This window comes from Balearica regulorum, chromosome 3 (assembly GCF_011004875.1).
Source record: "Balearica regulorum gibbericeps isolate bBalReg1 chromosome 3, bBalReg1.pri, whole genome shotgun sequence".
Classification (NCBI taxonomy): Eukaryota; Metazoa; Chordata; class Aves; order Gruiformes; family Gruidae; genus Balearica; species Balearica regulorum.
In genome coordinates, this window is record NC_046186.1 from 96,104,711 (window position 1) to 96,125,473 (window position 20,763).

The 20,763-nt window shown below is 41.9% G+C and overlaps 1 protein-coding gene across 2 annotated transcripts in view; it reads right to left on the reverse strand.

Moving 5' to 3' along the window:
- TTC7A (tetratricopeptide repeat domain 7A) overlaps positions 1-15,920 on the reverse strand; it is a 194,848-nt gene extending 178,928 nt beyond the window's left edge. Inside the window, exons 1-4 of one of the 2 annotated variants that reach the window (XM_075749060.1) lie at positions 15,852-15,920; positions 10,799-15,115; positions 10,088-10,252; positions 9,788-9,963 (exon numbers count right to left, since the gene is read on the reverse strand). The gene's annotated coding sequence lies outside the window, so the exon portion shown is untranslated. Of the gene's footprint in view, positions 1-9,787; positions 9,964-10,087; positions 15,116-15,851 lie in introns of both variants that reach the window. The other variant, XM_075749059.1, reaches the window with a different exon arrangement.
- Between the last annotated feature and the right edge of the window lie 4,843 nt (positions 15,921-20,763).

The following is a 20,763-nucleotide window of genomic DNA, read 5'->3' on the forward strand; positions in this document are numbered from 1 at the left end:
AAACACTTCCAGGGATGGGGCCTCCACAACCTCTCTGGGCAACTTGTTTCAGTACCTCACCACCCTCACAGTAAAGAATTTCTTTCTAACATCTCATCTAAATGGACCCTCCTTCAGCTTAAACCCATCACCCCTTGTCCTATCACTACACTCCCTGACAAATAGTCCCTGACCATCAATCACATCCCTGGCAGAAATGGAAAACTGGGAGAATGCTGTTGTGTGTGATCTTCACCTCTTCCTAGTCTATGATCTCGGGGGACGGGGATTCTCCCCGTTAGAGGAGAACACATCTGGCTTTGCATTACTGTATACTTACTGTATACTATGTGCCCAGTTTAAAGTACCTGGATTATCTGCTCACAAATTAGTGCGTAATCTGGCAGCTAAAGAAAATAACATCATAAACTTGTTCTTGAAACACTCCTAAACTGAGCTGGTTTTTGTTTGTTTACTAATCTAGAACATAGTCTGTATATGAAGGAGAAAAATCTTAACGACTTGTCCAGTCCCTGTCAGAATGCTGATAATGACCAGAATGACCACCTAGAGCTTCCCAGCAACAGCTTTGTCTGCAGTCATGCAGACTTTCCTTTTTTTTTAATTAATCACCTATAACCTCAATCTGTCTTAGATTTACTGAACAATGGTTACAGAATGCAAACCCTTATTTAATGTAAAGTTTTTTCTTTAATACTACAATTCACAGGCAGAACAGGAATTCAGGAATAATGCCGTAATCAATACAGCCACTAGATAGCGTATTGACACTGCACATTCGTTCCCTGTAGTATGTAACTGAGTGATTCAACAACCTGGATTTCTCTATACCATCACCCCATACTCTGATTATAGGCAATAGTTGCTCCTCATGTCTTACACCACCAGTATGATGGCCACATTTTCATGAGTCTACACCTGCTATAATAATTGATCATAGCTGGGACTCGTTACTGGTAATTAATTTTAATTGTTTAGGTAATCCAAATTGACCTGAAGATTGTAATATTGTCAGTAAAAATAACTGTGTAACAGGAAGGCTTTCTAATACAAGCACCAGGCTTGGCCTAACTTCCTGACCATCTCTAGTTGACCTATGAGAGGGTCCATGAGGTATCTACAGTGGTCTCAACCACCATTAAAGAATATTAAAGCATTTTAGTAGGACCTGAAATCTTACTGGTTTTCCTCAGTAAGAGCTGCTCTCACTGTTGTTACAAGGCATAGGTCCAGCATGGTCTGATCAGCCACTTCTGCTCAAGGTGGAGGTTAGTGGTTTTTCTTCCTCTCCCCCATTACCGTGTCACTGTCTGCCCATTGCACCATGAAACAGCTGCATAATGTTCTAAGTTTTTAGTACACAAATTAGGGCAAGGATCATTGCATACCTTAGTCTGAATTATTTGTTATAACAAGTAATTTGTGTTCTAAATATTTCATCAGCGCAGATCCTCTGTCCACGTAGAATGAGATCAGTTATAAGGGCAGTTATTAATGCCTTACAGAAGGTTTCTCTGAAATTACATTTTTCTTCCCGTTCTTCATGCTAAATTCTGAACAGCAACCTAAATCTTTAGGGGTTACACATATCGCAATTGTCACTACCTTCCTCAGCTGAGCGGCAGTTTTACACATAGGTAGAGGGCAGTGTAACATCTGACTCAAAGCCTACTGCCAGATACGACACTTTACAAGAAATAAGTACTGCTGCGAACATAGTGTCAACTTCTGCCACTTGATCCAACTGAGTGACTGACAGCACTAGATTTCAAGAAGGCAGATGTCAATAAACTCAGAATGGATAGGGAAGATCTCATAAGAGGCAAATCTAAGGGAAAACCAAATTATGGAGAGCTGTCAGTTCCTTCAAGAAATGCTAATAAGAAACCAAGTGCAACCTATGCCATTTTTAGAGGAAAGTAAGGAAATTCAGCAGAAGTCAGCTAATTCCCAGCCTTTTAATTGACCGCTTGCATGAGAGAGAGAGATATCTGTAAAGTAGAAACTAGGTCAGCTGGTAGAGAACCCAGCACAATACTCCATTCATGGGGGGGAGGTGAGGGTTGTATACAGTTAGTAAAGACAAAAAGCACAAGATTCAACTAGCAAAACTTACCAAAAGTAATAGAAATTTTACAGGTAAGATTGTAAAAGAAAAACAAAGGGAAGTTTGGACCTCTACTCAAAGATGGGGGGGGGTGCTATCAGCAGAGAACATTAAGGAAGCCAAAGAATTTAATGTCCTTTTTTTCCTCCCCTTTTCATCAATCTTTACTCAAAAGGTCAACAGCAAGCAGACAGTGCAATTACTAGCAGAAAAAAGGGGTAAAGTGTCAGCCTAAAATATGCAAAACCTGCTTAGAGAGTAACCAGTTAAGTTAGATGTTTTCCAGTTGCCTGAGCCTGATCAACTTCACTCTGGGAGTCTTAAAGGGAGGCTGAAGTTATGGCTGCAGATATCACAGAGCTTGAATTTATTTATTTTATTTAATTTTTTGCAAGGCCTTTAGCAGTACTTCCTATAATGAAGTGAATCTAAATGAAACTGCTGTGGGAAGGGGCAGGAGGTCAGGTCTGGTTGGATAATTGTGTCCACGGGGTAATTCCATCAAAAGCTATCAAAATACACGTTTTACAAGGAATTCTATGGGCCTTGATCCCATATCAAGTTTTATTTGATGTTTTCATTGAAGGCATAGAAGATGGAATATGAAGTATGATTATTAAACTTGCAGATGGAGCAAGGAAGGACTGCAGATGTTACAGATGCTAAAATATCTGAATTTAAAATGTTCTTGATATATTTAGAGAAGTCATATAAAATGGATGGAATGCAATAGTGCAAAATACCATGCTTACACAGAAATACTTGTCTGTACTTGCATAACTGTCTAGGTACCAGTTCACAAGAGAAAAATCCAAGGACTACACTGGAACAAGCTGAACATGAATGGCAAAGCCCTCACACTGGGATGTCTAAAGGGTCTTAAAGACTACTGAAAGAGTCCATGTGGGCTGATCCACACTGTTAAAGATTCACCTGGAAGACCGTGTCCTGTTTAGTGCGCTGCACTTCAAGAAAGATATTAACTAGTTGGCAAGAGGCCAGAGGAGATCAGCAAAAATGGATAGAGGTCCAGAAAATGTGAGGGAAGATTGCAAGAAATGTGGGGTTTTTTTGCTGGAGAAGTAACAACTGAGAAGAAGGAAGGTTAATAGTCTCCAACTAAAAAGCTGTTGCAAAGAATAAGGAAATAATACGTACTTGGTGGAAAGATCAGGAAGAATAAAACATTAAAAAACATAAACCAAACAGCCTGGGAGATACAGACATTGGACAAAACTTCAATATCAACGATAAGATACCTTAGCTTGGGGTGATGTGATTGTAACTTGGTCTTGGGGTAGAAAGGTGGAGCTAATGACTTCTCCAGATCCCCTCCAGTGAAAGACAGTGAGTCTGTCTGTCAACCATCTGTGTGGACTTGTATTGGGAGGAGAAGTCCCTCATGGTGGTTTCCACAGCTGAGAGCTGAACACTGGACCTGAACACAGGAAGCCTGTGCTCAGCTCCAGAGCTCCGAGAAGTCTTCTCCAAGATCACAGACCATCCTCCTCTCTCCCCGCTGAAAGCCTTTTCTCTTCTCCTTATCATCTCTGTAGACTCTTATTGAGCCAGCCATATTTCAGTTTTCCCCTAATCCATCTAGATATCAGTTTTACATCTCATCTTCTTATCAACCCATTTTCCCTCCTGAAAGCCCCTGAAAACTTGTTCATCACTTCTGCCTTCCAATCAGGCAGTTCTTCAGTCCCAGAAGACAATGGCCATTTGAACAGTCCCGCTGCACTCAGTTCTGTGCTGCGTGGCAGAGCAGTCTGCAACCAGCAATGTCCTCCTCAGTCCTGTCAGGGTATGCTCACAGTCAACAGCACCTAACTGCAAAACCCTACCAAATATCTACTGAGAACATTCAAAATGTGATTGTCAAGAGCCAGAAGTGAACACTTTGAACCAGTATAAAAAGTATATCCCTGACTCCAAGATAATGCTTTCTCTAGGATTCAAGTCCTAGCTCCAGAGCACAGAGATACCAAAGCTTCTCCACAAAAAAGAGCAACAGTAAAAAGACTGGTAAGAGTCTTTACAACAACAAAGTGAATTCCTAGCCCTGTTTTCAGCAAATAGTCAACTATTTTTGTTGACACTGGGAATATAGTGTAAGAGCATCCACACTGAGTCAAAACAAAGGTCCATCTAACCCAAGAGCTTGCTTCAAATAGTGGCCGAGAACAGATGCTGATGGAATAATAAACAGAGAATGTATGGTGTTATACTTCTCCCAAATGTACACGCAGTCTCCAGCAATTTGTAGGTCAGGGACTTAACTTCAACAACAACAAAATTGACTAAAGTCAGGAGCTCAGAAAGATCAAGGCTTAAATATGATCAAAGTCTGGCAACATTATTAACTAAAAACAAGGGCTCATGGGACATGGACAATGTCCCATGGTCAATGGTACATGCTAGGCAGACTTTACTGTTGACGTTGCTACACTATAACCTTCAGTACAAGCTAAGGGGATGATGCAGTGGATAAGTAGTGATCCCAGGAGACCGCATTAATGCAGTGGTATAGCGCAACTATACCGTTTCCAGATGTCACATTCTTCTTGAAGTGAGAGACACTGAAAATTGTCTACTGAATCTGTTTGCCTCTGGTTTTGGTCACACTTCAAGAACTGTCTTTAAAAAATGACCTAATTATGAGAAAGCCCAAAGCACATATTTTGAAACAAATCCTCTTTAAGAATAGTAACATTATGCCTCAGAACTTATTTTGTCATAAAGCCAGAAATAAGCCACAAAACATATATGCCGAAAAATAATATTGACTTAGGTCTCATCATGTGTGGCTCACAGCCATCAGAGACTGACATATTGGCACAAATCATGGCAAGTATGACTTTTTTGACCCAGGAAAGAGCACTGGGATGAGTAGAATGAGATTTGAATGATGTTCGCTTTGGGAGAGGTCTCCAGGGACTGAGCAGAAGGGACTGTAAAGCCATGCTGCCAGCTTCAGCGTGGACTGCAGTGGGAGTCAGGAAACACACGAGTGAGGATTTTAGACAGCAGTACATGCAGATAGGACAAGTCTCAGAGAAGGAACATGTCTGTTTAGGATACATGCAGAGTTGTTTAGAAGCCTTACATATGCCACCATAAATCTATGAGCACATTGGCACTGAATAGTTAAGATCTCCAAAGAACACATAACACATATACGTACACACACTGAGGCAGGAACTACTTTCAGTAACCAAATAATTCTGTCACCAGACAGCCTAAAACTATTCAAAGGCACCATTTCTAGCCAAGACCAACAGATTTGAAATGTTTTTTGAATCTCTAGGCAAATGAATTTTCAGGATATGACAAGCCAAAAAGTCTTTAGGAAATTCTCCAAGCAGATGATCTCATTTTTTTAGCCATCATCTCTCTTAAACACCTTGACCAGTTTCCTTCAACTCTTCCAAAAAATCTGTCCCAGAATAAGATTATGCCTGTGAAGTTGTAGGTGTATAGGGCTAATTTTGGCAAAGTGAGGAATAGGAATAAAATCAAGTTTGTAATGGAAACTTAAGGACATCTGCAGTTTACTGAATACTGTTCAGTGTGATCTATGTAATGCATGTTTCCATTGTAGCAAAAATAAAAAGTGCTTTTATTATCACCAAGGGAAAAAGACCACTTCCTCCACATGAAGTACTACCTAAAAAGACCTGGCAGGTCATGCAAGTATTTTTGCTTCGTCCCACTAAAATGTTTATAGGATCCAGATTCATTTCCTAAGGTCTGGCTGGAGGATTTGTGCAGAGCATTACACCACGTTGGCACTGCAGAATGATGACAATTTCTGACTGCAGATGTGTCTCTACCACAGACCTTATTAAAGTTGCAGTATGGCATTGACATACCCAACTAGCTTTAAATTAGCCAGCTAAGGTACTGCTAAAATCACGGCAGTGCCATTACAGAGTACAGCACAACTGCAAAACCCACTCTAAAAGCAGAGTACAGTAAATGGTCAGATATTTTTTGCAGGCCATCCTGAACACTGTCTTCCTGGGATAATGTTACTAATTGGACCCAAGCTATCTAGTTTAATGGGAACTCAGGTTTGTCAGAGCTCTAAATCATCTGAAGGTCCAGCAGTGGAGGTAGTTAGATGAAAATATTCTGGGTGGTTATAAAGTCTGCCTCCAGATAGTTCCTATCCAATAGCTGCTACCATCCACATTGATGCCCAGTTTGGGAAAACATAGCACAGACACTTTTTACTGTGATCTGGAAATTTTCTGGGTTGTGCAATGGTTAAGGAAAAACTCCTCTAAAGACCTTACACAAGCCTTCTCAGATTCCTGTGGCAGTTAGAGGTCCTTTCTAGGGGCTTGTAAAGTTCACTGTAATAAAACTATCTGTAGGGAAAGGGTTATACAGGCTGCAGATCAGAGACCACATTTCCACCCAATGTGCAGTTGAGCTGTCGTTTGCGGATACTACTCCCAGAAATAGTGTATTATATTCAAAGTTACTTTAGATCTGCTAAACCCCATCCCACTCCTGACCTGCACTCATGCCACTTATTTCTGGTCACCAAATGGCCTCTCAAGACAACCACCTCACCTGGGGACAACTCAGTTCAGCCTGAAAGCTCTTCCTGTTGACCTCTCCAGTATTGTTTGGAAATGTGGAGAAAAAAAAAAAAATCACCCAGTGGACCAAATTAAAGTAATTCTAAAAGCTGCCAGACTAACTGATCTCCAGGAACTAGCAACTTCAGCCTGGTGCTCAGACCAGCAAGGAGATCTGAAAAACTGGTCCTGATCCTATATGACAGGGAATGCAGGTCAGAAATATGACAACTGGACAGCAGTGGAATAGGTAAAGGGTGAGCACAGGAGAGCTATAAAGCCATCATACATACCCAAACCCGAGATGTACTCAGACTTAAGCCATTAGATGCCATCTTCCCAAATTTTGCTCCCTGGTAGTGTGATCTCAGTCTGCTTAAAACAACTTCTGTCAACAACATGGGTTGCAATATGGGACTAAGTATGTCAATTAACCAAAGTACAGCCTCAAAAGACATTGGTCATTTTGGAAAAGGTTAAAACCATCAAGAATGCTTACCAAGATGAGAGCCTTGGGCATGGAACTTCTTGCACTCAGGCTATTTAACTGTGACTCCAACTTCAGCCTGAGCACCAACCACTGGGGAGCATCTCCAGATGTTTTTCCTGCTCCCTCAAGAAAGGAGAAATGTACAGTTACTCTCTGAAAATTTGCGTTCGAGTGACTTTTCAGTGATACATGAGCTTGGAAATGCCATGACTATTCATTTAGGCCCTCTTCCACACACAAAACTTCAGTTTGTGGTGACATACGGCATCGGAAATTTCAGCTCAAGCAGCTGAAGCCTGGCAAAATTATAAACAATCAGAAATAAGCCTTTCTAATGGAAACTATTAGACAGCATTAGCTATTGGGCCACTGTCATCTTCACAGCCAGAGAGTGATTTAATCTGTCAGTTATGTGAGCACTAGGCATGATGAATAGGTCTTTGTATTAATTCACAGCAAGTACACACCCAGAATGGCATACAATGTGGGGGGTTTTTTTGTCTGATAGTCCACTGCATGTCGAAAGAGCCGGGAGCTTGTACAACATGGCTATCCAAAGCAGTGCCACGAAAGATACCATCCACGTTCAGAAAGGGAGATTCCCAAGGACTAGTGTCCTTCCTCCTCAACTTAACTTGTCCATCGTTACTCACTCAACTCAAAAGCCCCATGTCAAAGTTGCCCAGTTTTTCCCTTGATTTTAGCCATCCTTGATGGCTACACTAATAATCAGGGTGGCACAGGGGCACAAATGCAGCTTGTTCATGACTGCCAGCACAAGGTAGCACAGAGCATGAAGAGCCATGCCACTTATACCTGCCAGGGCCATGCTAACAACCCAGACTCTTTTGGGTGACCGCACTCCCAGAGGTGCTCAGCTGTGCTGGCAACATGGGGAGCAGAGCAAGGGCACAGGGCTGCCCAAGCCAAATGACTCCTTTGCAGAATGACTTCACGCTTCATTGGTGAGTGCAGTTTTCTGACTGTTTTTGTTGCTACAGCAGCACAAAAGGACCAGAGCAGGGCCAGCAACTCATGTCATGTTTTTACCTGGTATAACTGAGAGCAGAGTGTGGCCTATCATATATGCAAAAAAATCCCTTTAAATAAAGCTGGTTACAGCTCTTCTAAGTTCTGGTGGACGTAGTGGTCCACTCTTTCCTGGCAGCTGCCTGGGCTGGAAACTGGCTGGATATAATCCCCTGTGGAATAGAGCCACAGGGGGACAAGAGTGAGGTTTGCCATCTGGTCAAGGTCATTTATTAGCTTGGCTTTTCTAATCCTTGGGAAGCCAGTGGCAACTAGTCCTAAGACAAACTCCTTCTTTATTGCCATAAATACAAATGCTAATGCTCACCAATTCAAGCAAAATGAGATGATTGTAAAGCTTCCACAGATATTTCCAAATGCCAACCAAAAACTCTCTGAAAAGTCTCAGTTTGAGACAGATTAATACACGCTACCCTACAACCCCTCCTCCCAGAATAGGTACAGCATCTGAACTCATCTGTGTTGTAACTTGTGTGGAAAACTGGAGTCTATCACTGGCCACACTTCAACACATCCCATTTCATTTTGGCACCACTCCCAAAGATGATTTCTACCATTCAGATGAATATGGCCTATTTATTTTTCTCCTATTCTTGTGATCAGTTATTTCTTAGTACTTAATCCCAGTGTGGACAGACTTTGTTAGCTCAGTCAGATCCTAAACAACATGTATGATGTTTTTCCTCTCTCTTTTTGCTTCCTGAGCTGCCCTTAAAGATATGTACTCTTGAATCTTAAGGGTGACCTGATCCTGGGAGGAGGCACAGCAGAGAAGAGGTCTGTGTGGGTGACTGGGGATGGTGGAATAGGATTTGGAGGGGATAGGGCACATCTGCCTCCACCAGATCTGTGCTGGGGAACTGAGATGATATGGCCACAGCACAAAGGCTTGACTCCCTGCTGGGCTGTCCTGCCCCAGCAGAGCATGGTGCTACCAGTGGGCCACAAACAAAGTAAGTGGGGGAATCTTTCCCTCTCCCATTTTCCTGCAGATCAGACCTAGGTTTCTGGAGAGAACCTTTCCTCCATCCTCAGTGAGCAGCTGGACCTGCAGCTATCAATTTCTAGTTTGGAGTATCATGAAAGGTTTGAATGGTGTTGCCCATCACTACCAGAAAGCAAGCCATTTCCCCAAGCTCAGGACTGTCAGAGCCCGCTCCTAACTTTTATCTTATCCGGCCACTGCAAAAGAAACTGTTGAAGTGCTGGCAAGCCATGAACTATAAGTGGGCACTTAAATCCATCCCTGTGCACTGAAATGACAGGAATGATGTGCTTAAAGCTAAGCATGTGCTTAAGTGCTTCACTGAAAGGCATAAACCTTGAACCCAGGCAGTTGTCAGATGACAGGAGATAAGGGGAGGAGGGAACATTCACCTACAGCCATTGCTTAATTACATTCACCGACAGCACAGGAAGGGGTCCAATGTGAGTGAATCCAGCTGCACTTAGGAACCATCAGACCAGAGGTGAAGTTAGACTGAGACATTACATAGAGGAAGCATTTGCCATTTAAACATTGCAGAGAAAGACCATGCAGAAGGGTACCTGTAAAGATGGAAGTCACTTCAGGCAGTTAATAGGTTCATTGAACAACCATCAACCCAGATAATTAGAGAGAAGTTGCCAGCTTCTCAGTGCGTTCGCTCCTTTTGATAGATGGCTCCCAGAAGTCATGCATGATTTTCATAAGGCGAGATAATAAGCTGTCACTCGTAGGAAGCCTAGAGTGAACCACACAGAAAATCAACACGGTCTGAAAACAAGAAACATGTCAAACTGCAAAAACAGTTTCTTTCTTTAAAAATAAAATAAGGGAGTGATTTGAACAAGTAAGCTTTGACTTACAAGTAATATTCTAGTCATCAACAAAATAGGAGGAAAGTATCTATTTGTGTGATTCCAGAGTGATTTGATAGGAAACATGCTGAAATTAAGTCTTGATATGAATTTGTCCAGTGTCATCCCTTGCTTTCCAGGCTGCATGACTTTATCCTCATCTCCTCTTCTTACCTGTAGACATCAAGGTAGAGAGAATGAGGAGAAAGGGATATCACAGGACAGTGAGGTGGGAGGAAACCATAGAGGAACAGTACATTTTCTGTATGTTATATCCCATATATCTTATACATGTTATAACTCTAAATATACTTACTTACATATTTACTTAAATAAATGACAAAGAAGATTTAGATGGTCTTCTAGTCCTGTGATGACAGGACATCACCTCAAACAGAAAACACATGAGAAAACTCATGTAACCCATGGCCATTACCAGGGCGCCATGTGGGCCAGTGACAGGATGGGATATGGGCCCATGGGTACACCTGGCTCGGCAGGGCCCATGGCCAGGCAGGGCTGTGGGATCTGGAGCCCAGCCCTGCTGCAGCATTGCTGGGACAGGGGTTGATGGGCCTGGGGGGCTGACATGGGCTGGACAGGGACATTAGTGCCCCTTAGTGACCCCAGGACCCTGGCAGCCATGGCCCAAATGCCAAAGATATCCCTGGCCTATGTGAAGACACATGAGTTACAGGCAGGTTGTGCAGATATAGCTACCTCCAGCTGTTTTGGGGCAAAGTCAGCAGTGTTGGTAAAGAGAAGATGTAAGCTCCGTTATCCTGATCCACATGGTGGAGTTGCCCCAAGCAGGGCAGACGCTGCAGCCATGAAGAACCCCAGCACCTCCATTCCTAGCAATGGGGAAGAACAGGTTTTTCATGACTGAGAAAGGACTGACTTGAGTCAGGCGCTGGCATCCTCCCCTGCTCTGCTCTTGTCCCACGCTGGAACTGCCCATGACGGTGCTTCCCAAGAGAGGGAGAAGAGGAGGTTGGAAAACTGAGGCTATCATTGCCTTCTCAGCACATTACTTGCTTTCAGGAGGACCAGACAACTGGGTTTACTCAGGTGGAATACTCTTTATGAGGCCTTCATTTACTACTACTATTATTTTTTTTGTCAGAGAGTGTCAAAAAATTGTCAGCAAGTGACAGTTTGGGTTGCTGGGCTTTAGTGGTTTTTATTTTTCTTCCCTCAGCAATTTGTGCCAACTGTTACTTCATGCATATGAAACACACACAACTTCCAGCCTTTCCTCACTGGTGTGAAGTAAGAGTTTGGCACGTGTTGAAAACAACAAGCAGAAATTAACTTGCTCTCTCCCATCTTTAACGTCAATACCCGCCAGTAATTATTTGGAGAATTAAACACGTAGTCATCTTGCCATCACCTTAATTCTCCACGTTAAAAAGGGATTATATAACAAATTAGCCTGATTTAGACTCTTTCAGGAACTTACCCAGTGGTTCACTCTTCTTTATTAAATTAGCAGTCAAAGAAGCTTTTGGTTTTCAGACATTTTATGAAATGCTTCACAAGTTGAGACCACCGGTGCTAGGCATTGCTGAAGTGCTTACTGCTCTGGAACCACCTCCTTGGTATTTGCAGAGCTTGAACTCCAGCTGACCCACCATGCAGTGAAAACACGCGGGTAGACACTTGTAATCTGATCTTCTGACATTTGCCTTCCAGTTTAGAAAAAACCGATCCCCCAATTCACCAGGGTCATAGAGTCTTCAGACTCTTTCCTGTGCTCGTTCAAATAGAACACAGGGTTCAGATTTGGGGTATATGACAATGGGGTCTCCACTAATTCTCTCTCTGGTGATGGCTTAGTGGGAAGCAGAGTTGCAAAGCACAGCTAGATGCCTTTCCACCAGTTGTGCAAGAACATCTCCATCGCCTTCAGTGACGGGGATGTCTGCTGACCAGAAGGGCAAGTTGCAAAGACACAGAGCGTCTTGTTTCTCCTCAGCTGACTGTACGCTGGAGAACCAACGCTTCTTTCATACAGAATTACACAGAATGAAGTCTGCTGATTGCTAGTCATCTGAAGGCCTGATGCAATGCCCACTGAAGCCACAGAATGTTTTTCTTCTGCCTTTATAAGTTTTGGATCATCACCTTACTCAAAATATTAAAACTTTGAGTATTTCAAGCTTTAGGGTCAAACCCCCTTTCTGCATTCTTTGCTTTTGGCTGTAACAAGTCCATGTCACCACTACAATACTAGATTTGATGGCAAACAGATCTGTGAATCTGTACAGAAACAATAAAGTACTCCTGTTTCTTCCTTTTCCTTTCGTCAACTTGTTCCTTGAGGGTATAAACCCAACTGCTCCGAACAGGCCCTTCTCATACTCATTGGAATTGCAACTCCATCTTTTACTGTGCTAGAACGAGATAAATATATTAACATGGTCAATAGGTAACGTCTACTGAGACTTACAAATATTAGATATTATTATTATGATTTTAAGCAATAATTCCCAGGTTTCTTACCAAAAAAGTTACTTATCTATTTTTAAAGAAAAATGCTTCATAAAAAAAAAGAAAATTATATTCTGATTTTTCCAAGACTAGACAGTAAGTCTGGCTTCCTGTACACATCTCCTCATTAGTCTGAGTTGCATGTCTTTGCAGCTGATCCTGAACTGCTTGTGAGAGGTGTTGGCCTGAAACGTGGGGTAACTGAGCTCACCCATTACCTGCATTACTTCTACAGCACAGGCAGGGGAACAGTGCACATCCTCACTGTGCTTGCAGCACTTGCCTTGAAGAAGTCCTTAAGGACCGATTGCTGATGACAGCTCTGAGTGCTGCCCACCAGCAGGGTTTTCACATTGCAGACATGCACTCATGGGTACCTCATGCAGGACTTCAGAGGGTGGTTAGGTGACCACAGCTTTTGGTCACCACTGGTGGAGGGTGTGGGTAAGCAAGAGGCAGAGGTACCTGTGCTCCTCTAATGATCCACTCCCCATTCAGTAGACAAAACAGAATCTGAAGAAAGAAGAAAATATAATCCCTTGTTTTCAGAGTTATTGATACTTAAAGCTACTGATTGTGACGAGTAAATGTTCTGGTTCAGTCTGGCTTATACTACCAGGAACAATTCCTGACTGGCAAGATTTGGAGATGACCACAGTGACTTTAAAAAAACCCATCCATCTTAGTTTTGATTTCTGTCTGATCTTTTCTGCCTATGCAGTCATCTCAGGACCTGTTAACCCACATTGCTTTGAGAAAGCTCAGTTAAAGAAAATTCAATATCCAGTCACATTTTTTCCCGGTACCCTCATGCTCTGCCTACCACAGTTGTAAAAGAATTGTGTTTATCCAGCTGCACAAATGATCAGTAATGTTCAACCAACACTGAAGTTTCCCTTTAAAAAGTCTTTATGAGGGGTGCCTTTTTTTTTTTTTTTAATTTTTTTTTTATGAAAATGTGATTCTGTCAGATACTTTGTTTTATTCCCAACTGCCTCTGGCTTAAGAACAGTTAAACATTCTCATGGGAGGAACATATTGTACCTTGCCTCAATATTCATCAAAGTAATTAAAGTCACCCAAAGAGGAATTAATTGGTCCTAAAATTGCATATAATTATTGAACAATTAAGTAATATTTCATCTGAAGGTGTTTATAGTAAGCAAAAACTATGTGCAAGCATGCAATCTGAGATCGAAACTCCACGTACTTGCCTAAGGAGTGATGGCTTACAGCAGATAGGCTTGATAAATAAAATTGAAAAAACCCAACCCCCAAGTGACAAACCACAAGGGTAGCAATAGTGGTTGCTACTGCCTTTGGGGATCTTCATACCCAGAAATGGAAGAATTTGCAGCAATTGTCCTTCCAACCATACTCTTACGTGAAGAGTGAAAATAACTTCTTTCAAAACACCTCCTACCAAAAACTAAAGGCCTCTACCCTCTCAGACTGGATACATGAAATGAAGAGGATGCCTTACAGAAATGGACAGGGATAAAGAATCTATTTCTATAGAAAGGTTTTCTACACATGTCAAAGTAATGACTCCATATTTTGATAACGTAGGGGGTTTTCCTCATTTTTACACTTTTTTAGGATTTTACAATGCTGATTTAAACATCTCCAATTCTGCAGCCTGGTTTAACATGATCTATATGTAACAGGTCCCACTGGTGATGTGAACTACATGCTCCCCCGTGCCAGTATGCACAGCTTTAGTTCACAGTGCAGCAGCTTGTACTTTTCCATCTAGTGCTTTTGCTTTGGTCCCCAGTGTCAGGCAGTAGTGTAATAGTGTAATGTAATATTGCAAATATTACATTAAAAATGTCTCCTATAAAACATGCTAGTCCTGTAAAAGTTGAAACCATGTTGGAATCCTGATTACTCAACAGGAGACAAAACAATGAGACATTGGCAGTTTCTGTAGACTATTTGTGACCCTCATTATTAGTCCAGCAGCACAGACAGGGTAGAATTGCATTGGCAAGCCCACACACCTGTCAGAAAAAATTTCAGTTCCCCCCCCAGTGCAGTTATATGGGATTCAGAACACCACAAACAACTTCTGACCTCACTGAGCAGTGATCACCCCCAATCACGGCATTCTGCAAACTGAAAAAATAAACAAAGAAAACTAAACTAAATTGGCTTTATACAAAACAACAGACAAACAAAAAACATTTCAAAGGAAGCGACTGAGCCAAGCAGCTATGCCTTGGTACGTCTGCCTCAGACAGATTTTCCGCGCCCCCCCAAAAAAAACCCCAAGCAAACCATGCATTAATTATCCACCTGAACGCCTTTTCTGCAATGTTTTGCTTTATAAAATGAGAGGAGAGGAGTTGGAGTTCAAAAAAAAAAAAAAAAAAAGGAACAGGAAAATCCCCTCCTGAAGTGTTGAGGGACACTCTGCTCAGTGAGGGATGTATTCAGGGAGGTTTCATGGCAGTTCCTCACATTAATTCTGTTGGCAACTAGCAGGACTTGTGTTGCAGGGCTTCTGGACTTGGGTCTACTGGAGACCCAGCAGAGCAAGGCCTGTAGCAAGAATAGAAAAACAACTCTAGAGTATGTAGGAATGAAACTAAAGAGAATGACAAGCAGGTTTTAAGAGCAATATATTGGGAAGAAAACAAGGGCAGTGAAAAAAAATGGAAGTAGGAAACCCCTTCAAAACCATAAAATGCTAAAAGAGTCACTCAGAAATATCTTCTCCAAAGCAAAATATTTCTATTGTCTCATTTCTTTGACAATGCCATTTCCATAGGGTCTGGAATCTGATCTAGTACATCTAATTTACAGAAGCTTATAAAATGTATTTACTATAACAGCACACAAACAATAACGTACAATGGATTTTACATGCGTATTTTGATTTCCACAGAAGTCAATAAAGTCATGCCAGCAGAAAACTTGGCCTTACATTCACATAAAATATTTTATCCCAAAGAACAATAGAAACTCTAATCAGACTGCATCACTTTATATTGTTAAAACCTGCAATTAATCTGCTCAGACTGAAAAGCCATACTAGTTTTTGACTGAAAGGCATGTCATTAAGTTTCTGAGTTGTTTACATGTAATGCAACATGACAGAAATTTGTGCAGAGATGAGAGAAAACGAGCTATTTGAAATTAACTGGTTTCAATCCTGTCTATGGCTGTTTGAAGTCTGCAGTGAATTGGCAGGGCTGATTATATGGATTCACGTGGGATTTGTAGGAGGATTTCTCATATTGTGTTGTTCGTTAAGGAACGCTTGGTAAAACCTCACCGTGCCTTTGGGTGTGCAGGTTTAGGGAGCGAGGAAGTCTGCATTAACATCCTTGGTTTCTAGCAAGAGTAAATAATAAATCTAAAAGCTAGAAATACGTGAATTATATTAAGCAGGACAGGTAAAAAGTAACATGATTCGTGCCTTGTATGCAAAGCATGGCAGTTATCTCCCCTAGTCCTTTTGCAATGGGATGCCAAGGCAGACGATGGAGCCCTGCAGAATGGCTGGGCAAAAAGCAGCAGCAGGGCACCACAGGGTCTCACGCCTGATCACAGGAGATGCTATGAAGGAAGAAAGAGAGAAGAAGATCTGCATTAGGTAAGGACAGACAAAGATCTGCCAACGTGCCTGTACAGTGACTTGTTGGTGTTAGCTTGGATGTAGAGAGTCAAGGTGAGTCAAGGATCCAGGCTCTGTGCTCAGACCTGGGCTGCAGGTAGATACAACCCATTCTGGAAACCTCCTTCAGTTGCGCATTTATTTTAACTCCACAACCTACCTAGTTAGGAAGCAAGGCAAAAAGGAAAACTTCTCTCTCCAAAAGCCAGAAAGAATTAGATTGAAAACATGAACCATTGAAGTTCAAGAAACAGGAAGTAATTAAAAAGATCCAAGTGTTTGTTTGTTTGTTTGTTTTAAACCTGATTGAAAGTTGGCAACTTTCAGTCAATCTTCTGATCTGGGGCAGAAGTTTGGGAATTAAATTTTTGAATGTTTGAGAGAAATTTTGGGCCAAAAAAAGAGTGATGATACTGTATGCCAATTTAGGATACCTCAAATAAATAGTATCAGGATCAGAGGGCAGGTACCCAGCATTTTCTGTCACTTTTCAATGTTTCAAACCTAGTACTTGAAATATTGAAAACCCCTAAATCACCAGGCACTTTTAAATTCTTCATTTAAAACCTCTTCTGTGTCAGAGAAGAACCTCCCCATGATCTGGGAAAGTGTATTTGATGATGGGAAGAGAAGGAGGAAAATTCATTGGACTAATCAAGAAGGCAACTGGAAAAAATGAGTTCATTCTCAAAAAATTAATAAGCTCATGGAAAACCAGCTGAAAGTTAGACCTCAGATGAATCCATTTTGGAAGAGGAAGAAATTATATTGCAGGTGTTAAAAAGACAAGTCTTGAGACAGATGTCATCATTTCTTCCACTGGCACAGAGCTGGTGCTGAGCAGTGATGAGAACAGTCGCCCTCAGTGGGTCCCACTCCCCTGGCAAGGCACAGGAGGATGCTGTGGTGTCTCTGCCTCCCCCAGCATCCCGGCTACCTTTCACATAGGTGCCATGATGACCTCCAAGTTGCTGGTGGCCTGTACCCAGTTGCTTCAGTGTGAGTCTGGACCAGCCATCAGCATGCTCAGGGGTTTGCTCAAGACACAAACGTTACCTGCCCTCACCCGAGAACCCTCCCAGGGCAGGGGCTGAAGGGTGACATGCTTTGCCTTATTTACTTCCATCAGTTGTTTTTGGAGAACTGGATTAGCTACTGGATTTTCTCACGGATTTGCTTTTATTTACAACTATTGACACACAGCAGCTATTGCTCATCATCCTCAGCAAACGCACTCCAAAGCACACAGGCACCTTTCACTGGAGATGGATTCCCCTGTACAGGAAAAATACAGAAATCTGAGAGGGAACCACAGAAAGACAGGCAAACCACAGAGCAAAAGTCCTGTTCATCTCTGAACTAGCTGTCCATCAATTAGGTAATTAGGTCTGTAAGAAACTGAAAATGCCTCTACAAGGATAGTGAGATAACTGTCTTCACCATGTCTCAGACGCTGAAGGAAGACAGGTTCAGTAAACCAGTGGAAAATTATTAATAAAAGACGTGCTTTATGTGCTACTCTTGTTTCTCCCTCTAGCTCATTCTTGCTGTTTGACTGATCTGAGTTACAGCAACTGGATCTGTAAGTATAAATATTGCATTTCAGGCTTTCGTGCTTGCTTTGAAGCTTGAGTCCAGTAAGTGAAGACCAGTGAATTTATAAGGCATGGTCCATAGAGACAAGTTTATGAGACTCTGAACCTCTGGCAAGCATCTGCATCTCTTTTATTTACTCAGATAAAACAAGAGGCCACGCTACTAAAACACAGCATAAGTGAGTTACTAAATTAGGTCATTCAACCCCCGCATTAAGACTGGTAGTGATTATATATTGGTTTATTTTATTAATGTAGGCAGTTACCTCTCTAATGGGACTCAGATGAGGATGTTCCTGCTGGTAAAGGGAAAAATAATAATCTTTTTTTAGTTCTTACTGTCTCCTCCCTTCTCACTATGTATCTGAAATGGCTAAAAGCCAATGGCTTCTGAAAATGTAACCTCTAAAATAGTGCTATCTTAAAAAAAATTAAAAAAAAATGCAAAAAAAACCCTAACCAACTAAAAAAAACTTGGACTATACATAATACTGTGAAAAGCCTTCTTTCTAAATAGTTCCTCTGACAAATACAATAATAGAAGGAAACAGAGTACACTGAACAAAATCTATCTCGTTAATTATGTTGCTTTTTTCCCTTAGGAGTGTTGGGTATATGGCAGAAGACAAACTGCTGAAAATTAAAATGTGCTGCAGAACTGGAATCTTGTTAGTCTCTGCTTAATGTTTAGCCTTTCACTCACGAGCTGGGAAGAGATGGCAGTTCGTGTAGGAAACACCACGTCTCTGCCAGGCTATGCATGACAGGAGTGATCAAACAGTCTGCACACAGTGCGCACACGTGCACTCGTTCATGACAAGGAAAAGATTTTGGGACACAAACATAGAAGCAGCTGCTGCAGCAGCAATCTGAGGTACTGTTGTTAGTGCCTCCAACCTCCTTCCTGTGCTATGGAAATGCAAAGAACACACCTCCATGAAATTCCGTATTTTGAATATAACTGAAATAGGGATTTTTGCCCAAATTAAAGTACGTCTGCCCCTTTGTTAGTGGCACTTGTCCAGCTAGCTAATGAGAAGTCTGCTTCTTATTCTTCAGTTATAAAAAGCTGTTACAGGTACATCATATGGTTAACAAAACACATCTACAGCTAAGCTTAATACTTGAAGATGTCATTCTCAATTTTGAAATGCTGTGTGACATACCAGAGACCCAGTCATACCACAGTATGAATTATGGGCATCAGTGACCATGTTCCCACATAAAGCCAATAAAATACCAGAGCTGTTCCTTGAATTTTGCTTTCCGGCAGAGAATGTTGATGTAAACAGCAATCCATCAACTCATCTACTGCAACCTAAAGCATTACCATTGCGATGAAGAACCAACAGACAGCTTTATCCCCAGAGCATCCCTCAAGAGCAGCATGTAGCCCAGAGCATTCACTTTGATCCATCTGGGTGTCATTTGCTTGCAGATTTTTCATGCAGACTAAGTTTCAGTTGGGGAACTGGAGGCTATGGAAGCTTGGGTCAAAGCATGCATGGAAAAAGCATTTTCAAGGGAATCTCCTGTCCTGGTCCAAAACATCATGAAAAGTTCAACGGGATCAGCTGCCAGTGCTGGACAGGACCAATACCAGCATTTATTAGTGATATGAGTCAGCAAATAATTTCTCACCTTGCAGAGTCAAAAAGGTTGCAGCTGTCTAGCTCCCCATAAAATTTGACATTAAGTCATGAAATACACTGAATTCATCAGTGACTCCAGCCTAGTCATGAGTCAGAGACTCACACTGCCCCATCCTCAAGCATGATAGCCAAGGTCCTTCCATTGCCAGCTGTAGGATCTGACTCAGAATCACAGAATAATTCAGGCTGGAAGGGACTTCTGTAGGTTATTTGTGACAACCACTTGCCTAGAGTAGGGCCTGCTGAGGTCATGTTTGTTCAGGGCCTCATCCAGTCAAGATCTGGGTATCTCCAAGGTTGGAGATCTCACAGACCCTCTGGTCATCAATTCCAGTGCTGCACCACCCTCCCAGTGAGAAAAAAATTCCTTATAGCAAATGAGAATTTCCTACACTGCTACCTGTGTTTGGTTCCTCCTGCCCTGTCACTCTGTTCCTCTCAGAAGAATCTGGAATCAGCTTTATACATGGGCTAGTTTCTCTTGCTGCCTCCAAGTCTGCTCACATTCTCCATCCTCAGACAAACTACTCTCTCTCTACAACACCCAGTGAAGATGACCAGGTTCCTCCTTGCTGCCATCCTTATTCATGCTTTGCATCTTCATCCCTCATTGGAGCCACACTGACTGATCAGTGAAGGAGTTCAACGCTGAAACAGAGCCTTTCTTTTTTAAAGCTGCCAAGCAATCAGCAGTGCTCTACAACTAGGCAAGCTTTTCTGAAACAAATGCACACGACCGGTCATTTGGATGGCAGGATCCAAAGTTCCTCAAGCTAAAAGGCTCAGGTCAGACTTGATTAAACCTTCAGCAGAAGAGGGCATATTGTTTTCTTGATATTTTTTCCTCCAGGCATTTAAAATTCCCTCTTTTCTCTCTTGCTCTCCCTGTAAAACTTTTCCTCAGTCTGCGTTTCCGAGGCAGCTCGTGCCGGTGGGAATCATTTCTGCAATGCCAGTGCTCCTTTGTTGAGCCTGCCTCTGCTCAAGGCAAAAGAGAACGGCCCTATTCAAGATTGAAAGGCTATTCTGCACCACATTAGATCAAAAATTCTCATGTCTTCTTGTCTTTCAGCATAATATGAGACTTCTACCTATTTCCTCCTCTTATAAAAAGTATATATATAAATGCGGGGAAAGAAAAGCATGCCCAACAGTATGAAAGAATTACAAAACATTCTTGCATTCTGCTTATGGCCACTCCAGTCAGGATCAGGTTTTGATGTACACAATAGGGAATTCATACGTATCATGAAAATTTATCTATGGTGAAGTCAGTAGGATGGAGTTTGTATGTCCTGAGGTAAAAAGTTACTACCAGTAATC